Source organism: Entelurus aequoreus, linkage group LG02 (assembly GCF_033978785.1).
Source record: "Entelurus aequoreus isolate RoL-2023_Sb linkage group LG02, RoL_Eaeq_v1.1, whole genome shotgun sequence".
Taxonomy (NCBI): domain Eukaryota; kingdom Metazoa; phylum Chordata; class Actinopteri; order Syngnathiformes; family Syngnathidae; genus Entelurus; species Entelurus aequoreus.
The window spans coordinates 22,617,303-22,625,472 of NC_084732.1; the positions used below are offsets into that span (position 1 = coordinate 22,617,303).

Genomic DNA, 8,170 nt, shown 5'->3' on the forward strand with positions numbered 1-8,170 from the left:
ATATATATATATATATATATATATATATATATATATATATATATATATATATATATATATATATATATATATATATATATATATATATATATATACACACACATACTGTATAAATACATATACACACACGCATATATATAGAAACACACATATATTATATATACACTACCGTTCAAAAGTTTGGGGTCCCCCAAACAATTTTGTGGAATAGCCTTCATTTCTAAGAACAAGAATAGACTGTCGAGTTTCAGATGAAAGTTCTCTTTTTCTGGCCATTTTGAGTGTTTAATTGACCCCACAAATGTGATGCTCCAAAAACTCAATCTGCTCAAAGGAAGGTCAGTTTTGTAGCTTCTGTAATGAGCTAAACTGTTTTCAGATGTGTGAACATGATTGCACAAGGGTTTTCTAATCATCGATTAGCCTTCTGAGCCAATGAGCAAACACATTGTACCATTAGAACACTGGAGTGATAGTTGCTGGAAATGGGCCTCTATACACCTATGTAGATATTGCACCAAAAACCAGACATTTGCAGCTAGAATAGTCATTTACCACATTAGCAATGTATAGAGTGTATTTCTTTAAAGTTAAGACTAGTTTAAAGTTATCTTCATTGAAAAGTACAGTGCTTTTCCTTTAAAAATAAGGACATTTCAATGTGACCCCAAACTTTTGAACGGTAGTGTATATAATTTTTTTTTTAAATACAGTTTTTCTTTAAACAAGCAAAGCTTGTACTGTATTTATTACTCAATATGACTTTGTATAAAGTTTATAGTTTATAAAGTGTTCATGATGACCCTGGAATAGATTATTTCCATTTGCATTGTGTCAGTTGGGATTGTTTTTAAAATGGACTTAATGTGTACCTTGAGTTCAATACTAACCTGTTTCATTGACGATGTCATAAAGTGAGGGCGTGGTCAAATGGATGCAGAGACCTTCATTCAAACATAACGATAAGCTCCGACGTAGTCCTGGAGGGAAACAGTGACAAAAGTTGTAACTTTTTAAAGGGGTTTTCACATTTCTACACCATCAACTACTATAATAGAAGTAAAGTGTGTGTATCAGCAGATAAGGTATGTTTTTTTTAGACTGCAATTAAGGTTGCAGCCACACACACTCTCGACTTCCAGGACTGTCAGATTAGAGAAGGTCCTTAATTTGTGTGCCTAGCTAGAGTTTCACTAGCTAATGAGATAGGGCTAATTGCCATCGTTACTGTAATCTCCTGAGGCAAACATGTTTTAAACATACACTCAAGTGATCACACTTAAAAAGCTGCCAGCACAGCTAAAGGTCATTAGCAGCTGCAGTAGCCATGTGATGTCACGGAGAGCGTGCGTTAAAACGCTGCCGAGGTTCACCGAGGTTAAAACATTCATTTGCTAATTCCAGGATGCGTGTTGCCAAAAGAAAACACGCTGTAATTACAAGAGGGAGGGGGGGTAGTGGAGAACAACACGCTGAGCATGGAGTTCAACATGCAACCAATTTCCCTGGCAAATTAACAATACTTGATAATAATACTGTAACACTTAATACAACACCAACTCTACAAATAGAGAAAAACACTTTAAAATACTATTACTATTTAACATGTATTTAGTTTAAAAAAAAAAAAAGGCAATAGCTACAACAATTACACAATAATACTACACATAAGAAATACTATAAAAAATTATATATTGAATAATAAAATATCGTATTAATAATAATCACATTTAAAAAACACGAAGGTACCGGTACTACTCCTAATAAAAATATTAATCATAATATTACTATTACACATTACATACTACCAATAATAACAAAATATAATATTATTAAAAATAACCTTCACAATAGTGACCATTTTACGTATAACAATTAGATAAATTGCTTTAATTGTGATAATTATAGAACAAAATTCTAACAATTTTTTTAGTGTAACTAATGCATTACACATTTTTTTGACATTGTGATCATCTTTTTGTTTGTTTGCTCTTTATTGGAGAAAAAAATTCATTGTGGTAGACAACTACAATGCATCCAACTGTGTTCATTACAAGGTCAGCTGCAAATAAAAAGCTAATACCATATTTTTCAGATTATAAATCGCAGTTTTTTTCATAGCCGGGGGTGCGATTTATACTCTGGAGCGATTTATGTGTGAAATTATTAACACATTACCCTAAAATATCAAATAATATTATTTATCTCATTCACGTAAGAGACTAGGCGTATATCATATGAATGACTTTTACCATAATATGTTACGTTAACATACCAGGCACGTTCTCAGTTCGTTATTTATGCGTCATACATAACGATACATATAATATATCACTATTCTTTATTTATTTTAAATTGCCTTTAAATGTCTATTCTTGGTGTTGGATTTTATCAAATAATTTCCCCAAAAAATGCGACTTATACTCTAGTGCAGACCTGGGCATTCTGCGCCCGCGGGCCGCATCCGGCCCTTTGTACGTCCCTGTCCGGCCCGCGTGAGGCCAATCATAAATTACAAAATAAATTTAAAAAAGTATCTATCTCGAGTGGGCAATACAATGGTACTGCTTTTGTTTTGAAAAGCGTTATTTGTATGACTTCCGTGTGGACGTATGCTCGTGCGTGCAGAGGCAACCACAAATTACAAAATAAATTAAAAAAAACATCTATGTCGTGCGTGCAATGCAACTGTGCTGCTTTTATTTTGAAAAGTGGTCCGCCTGGTTATCCCCGAGACGCTAAAAAAAGAAAAGATGATGACGAATGGCGTGTTTTCAACAAGTAAAGGTAAAGCCGTGTGCTTAATTTGTGGTACACATGTTGCTGTGTTTAAAGAATATAGTGTAACGACCTGCTGAAGTTGATGTTGTGTTCTTGAGTTGCGTAAATGAGGAGAGAGGATATGTGCGTGTGGAAGGACCGAGATAAGTTGAGCTGTGTTAGTATAGCTTGCTCAATAAAAGTTTAAAAAGAGCGTCAGACTTGGTGTGCACTTCTTCTGGACGCTACAATTGGTGGCAGAAGTAAAACGTTGCACATACTACACTGCTTAATTGTGTGTGCAGCCTGCTACGTCATCGAGAGGTACGTGCCACGTGAGGAGCTCGCCGCAGAGAGAGAGAGAGAGAGAGAGAGAGAGAGAGAGAGAGAGAGAGAGACTATAGGTGCAGCTCACGCTGCTTGCCATGGGGGAATTCCGCCCTCAATGAAGACTCCCAGGTTTGATGGCAAGGCAAACTGGGAGGCATTTCATCCCACTTCTGACATCAATTGTAGAGTCCAGAAGAAGTGCACACCAAGTCTGACGCTCTTTTTAAACTTTTATTGAGCAAGCTATACTAACACAGCTCAACTTATCTCGTTCTTTCCACACGCACAGCTATCCTCACTCCTCATTTCCGCAACAGCAACACTTCCTCCTTCTTCGCCAATCACCTTACAGGCGTGCTACGTTCACAACAAAGAGGATGCAGGATAAAGTGACAGAAATTGAAATTTTTGCATGGTATTATACATCAGGAAGTGTTGTGTAAGAAAGTGTTAAAAATAAAACCATCAAAAGCCATCTGCTTTTGTATAAAGATAAGTTAGGTTAAATGAAAATATTATTATTTTTTATCTTACGGTATATCAAAAATAATTTAAGCAAAATTGAATTGAAATATTGTCGATGTGGCCCTCCAGCAGTGCTCGGGTTGCTCATGCGGCCCCCGGTAAAAATTAATTGCCCACCCCTGCTCTAGTGCGACTTATATATGTTTTTTCCTTCTTTATTATGCATTTTCGGCCGGTACGATTTATACTCCAGAGCGATTTATAATCCGGAAAATACTGTATATAAAATCTATGAATTGTTTTTTACATGAATTTAACAGCATGTCGTACAGAAAATAACTCAGATGATTAGTAGAAAACTGACACATTTGCAATAAAATTATTCAACAAAGTGGCAAAATATTTGTCATCGTTTGGGTTTGTTACATTTGTTGCATTATTTACCTTTTTTGAAAGTTGCCAAGTTGGCACAAAAAGGGAAATAACAATTTTAGGGGATTAGTCCAAAAAATTTAAAATGTTGTAGAATGGGTTTGCATACGGGCTACGGAAGAACATTTGGTGAGAATCTGGATAAATGTGTGGCTATAACAAATTTTTTTGTAACTCTGCACCTATTAGCCTACTAACAATTATTGTTAATTAATACTTAGTGGAAGTCTGTCCCCAACTGAGTGACACATACTTGCCTAATTAAAATAAGCGCATAAGACTGCTATACGCATACAAAAAATGAGTTTACAAATCGTATATAACACTACTACACTATCTGGGCCGAAGTGGTTGGCCGAGTTCCTGACTCTGGATGAAAAGAGAACAGTAGCTAATGTTAGCGCTAATGTTAGCATTAGTGTTAGTATTTGTAATGGAGATAGATGGATCGCGCGGCAGGCGGCTTTCGTCTGTCCACGTTCAGAGACAGGTGGCGATGTCACACACGCGGCGTCGTGTTACCCTGGCGGGCCGCGATGTGCGTCACGCAAAATACGCAACACAAACAAGACTGCAGGCGTGCACATTTTTGTTATTATTATTACGTTATGGCAGAACTCGACATATGTTATTCACCAATATCAGCAGGACACGCTTGTCATTATAGAGTCAGCAGCACTGGTCCTTTTTTGTCATGCTAAGATATGGAAGGGGGACGTTTGCTTTAGTGCCGTGGGGGAAGCTAAGCTCTGCCACCTGTTCACCAGATCCACAGGCTTTACTGAATATTCCTATAAAATCTAAAAAAAAAAAAAGGCCGGAAAAAAAAAAGGAAAACAAAGCACTTCCTGGTGGCTTGTGGCCCAGGATCTGAAGACCTGGACTATTTTTAGCTTCTGACTTCAAGCTTCAAGGCCTCGTCTTTTTTAACCTCAAAGCTGGCGGAACCACCACATGTTGCCACGGTAATAAAAAACAGAATACATACATGCAAGCAACATGGAGGACGTGACTGATGACTCTATATTTTACTACAAGATGTTGGACTCGTCCTTTGTCACTTCACGCTTTGAATTCCGCGGTTGTGGTTTTTCAAAATATATTTGTTAAAAAAACAGGTTATTTGCCGTTTTGCACATATACGGACTATTATTAGTCAAAAATATGCATATTCAAGTAACTTTTACGTGTTTTTGGCTTAAATTCAGCATTTTCCAAGCATTAAAAAGACTAAATAACTTAAATTAACTAACCTAGGTTACTGTGGAGATCATCATTGTTTATTTTTTATCAAGTCTGTGTTGCTCATACTGAAGATATATACTGAAGTTTGGACACACCTTCTCATTCAATGTGTTTTCTTTACTTTCATGACTATTTACATTGTAGATTGTCACTGAAGGCATCAAAACTATGAATGAACACATGTGGAGTTATGTACTTCACAAAAAAAGGTGAAATAACTGAAAACATGTTTTATATTCTTGTTTCTCCAAAATAGCCACCCTTTGCTCTGATTACTGTTTTGCACACTCTTGGCATTCTCTCGATGAGCTTCAAAGACGTAGTCACCTGAAATGGTTTTCACTTCACAGATGTCGTAGCTAAAAGTTATAAAGAGACTACTAAGTAAATACATTTCCATAAATGTCTGCTGCATAACATCTTTTCACACATACAAACTTGGGTTGTACGGTATACCGGTATTGTTATAGTACCGTGATACTAATGGATCATATTCGGTACTATACCGCCTCTAAAAAGTACTGGTCCCCCGCCCGTCGTCATCCGCAGTCAGCAGTGTTGTAACAGCTTCTAAATCACTAATCATTGTCTCCATGGCGACTAAAGGAGTACATTTATTCCAAGTACCATTCCTGTAGGAGCTATACATGCTTCACTACACACCACAGCACACCGGACTGGTTTATAGTTACCAAAGTCAAATCAAGATTTTACAACATCTGATCAGCAATTATTAAGACGACCATCTTGATTTTAAACACACTACACACATGTGAATGACCGCATACTTAGTCAACAGCCATACATGTCACGCTAAGGGTGGCCGTATGAACATCGTCAACACTGTCATAAATATATGCCATATAAAACAACCACACTAAACAACAATGACAAACACATTTTAGGAGAATATTTGCACCGCAACACAACATAAAAACTACAGAACAAATTCCCAGAATTCCCTGCAGCACCAACTCTTCCGGGACGTTACAATATAAACAATCTACACCTAACGGTCACTGTAATCATACCAAGTACAATAGCGTATCTAGTCGATACTACTATGATTACATCAACATTTTTTAGCATCACAAAATCTTCTTTCGTTTTTTTTTTAAATTTATATTATGTTTATAAACTCAGGAAATATGTCCGTGGCCACATGAGGACTTTGAATATGACCAATGTATGATCCTGTAACTACTTGGTATCGGATTGATACCTAAATTTGTGGTATCATCCAAAACTAATGTAAAGTATCCAAACCATAGAAGAATAAGTGATTATTACATTTTAACAGAAGTGTAGCTAGAACATGTTCAAACGGAAAATAACCAGATATTAACAGTAAATGAACAAGTAGATTAATACCGTAATTAATTTTCTACAACTTGTCCTTACTAATTTTGACAAAATAATAGAATGATAAATTACACAATATGTTACTGCATATGTCAGCAGCTAAATTAGGAGTCTTTGATGGTTTACTTACTACTAAAAGACAAGTTGTCTTGTATGTTCACTATTTTATTTAAGGACAAACTTGCAATAAGAAACATATGTTTAATGTACCGTAGGATTTTTTGTTAAAATAAAGCCAATAATGCCATTTTTTGTGGTCCCCTTTCTTTACAAAAGTACCAAACTACATTTTGGTACCGGTACCAAAATATTGGTATCGTGACAACACTAATACAAACATAGCCCATACAATGTAAACGGTGCTCATAATCTGATGTAAATAGCCGTGCATAGCCCATGCAACATTCAAAAGCTACACATAAATATGATTTACATATGGAATGGTTGCAAACAACACGGGATAAGACACATTATATACAAAATTACTGAGCAGGAGAGACACTCCCTTAGAGGAGTGAGCTAGCTAGCAGAGAAGCTACATGCTAAGTAGCAGCAAGCTAAATAGGACAGCAAGCTAATGTCGCACAGTACTATTTCTACATTTACACGTCTACATGACACTCATAAAACAGACACAGGACTTACAGACAATGTTTCCAAGGCACTTTGTGGGAAAAAACAACAAACAGGAGCGCTGAAAAAACGTAAATATGCCTCCTGTGTAAACCAGTGAGCGGAGACTACCGGAAACTAGAGGAGGGAGCAACTCGCCTTCAAAATAAAGGTCAATTCTCATTACCTGATAATGTTACGTCACACCCCCAAACCTAAAGTCACCGCTCCACTAAACAAATCATTGACTTAATTTGGTTGAAACTAGCATTTTAAAAAGACATTGAAAAAAGTAAGGTCTTTGAACGCACCACATTTATGTGCTATGAGATGCAAAAGTGAAACTTAAACGTAAGGTTGTCCGATGCTGCTAACAAATAGACTAACCATAAATATTTTTTTACCTTTCTTCAATAATCTTAAACCTCTGTTATGCAATGTGAACACTAACTGTCGATTGGTGGAAACGTCCCATTAAAAATGCAGCAATGGGCCCTATTTATCACAATCCACTTCCATGAAGAGGTTAGACTTTTGATTGATTGATTGAGACTTATATTAGTAGGTTGCACAGTGAAGTACATATTCCGTACAATTGACCACTAAATGGTAACACCCGAATACGTTTTTCAACTTGTTTAAGTCGGGGTCCACTTAAATTGATTCATGATACAGATATATACTATCAGATATATACTATCATCATAATACAGTCATCACACAAGATAATCACATTGAATTATTTACATTATTTACAATCAGGGGTGTGGAGGGGGGAGGGGAAGGATATGGACAGCAAGTAGTGGACATAGAGAGAGAGAGAGAGAGAGAGAGAGAGAGAGAGAGAGAGAGAGAGAGAGAGAGAGAGAGAGAGAGAGAGAGAGAGAGAGAGAGAGATCAGAAGGCAAAAGAAAAAGTATCTGCATTTGATTGTTTACATTTGATTATTAGCAATCCGGGGAGG

At 36.4% G+C, this 8,170-nt stretch overlaps 1 long non-coding RNA gene across 1 annotated transcript in view; it reads right to left on the minus strand.

Annotated features, from left to right (window-relative positions):
- LOC133631552 (uncharacterized) overlaps positions 1 to 7,324 on the minus strand; it is a 47,374-nt gene extending 40,050 nt beyond the window's left edge. Inside the window, exons 1-2 of the long non-coding RNA XR_009821485.1 lie at positions 7,240 to 7,324; positions 891 to 980 (exon numbers count right to left, since the gene is read on the minus strand). This is a non-coding gene — a long non-coding RNA (uncharacterized LOC133631552). The remainder of the gene's footprint in view (positions 1 to 890; positions 981 to 7,239) is intronic.
- Between the last annotated feature and the right edge of the window lie 846 nt (positions 7,325 to 8,170).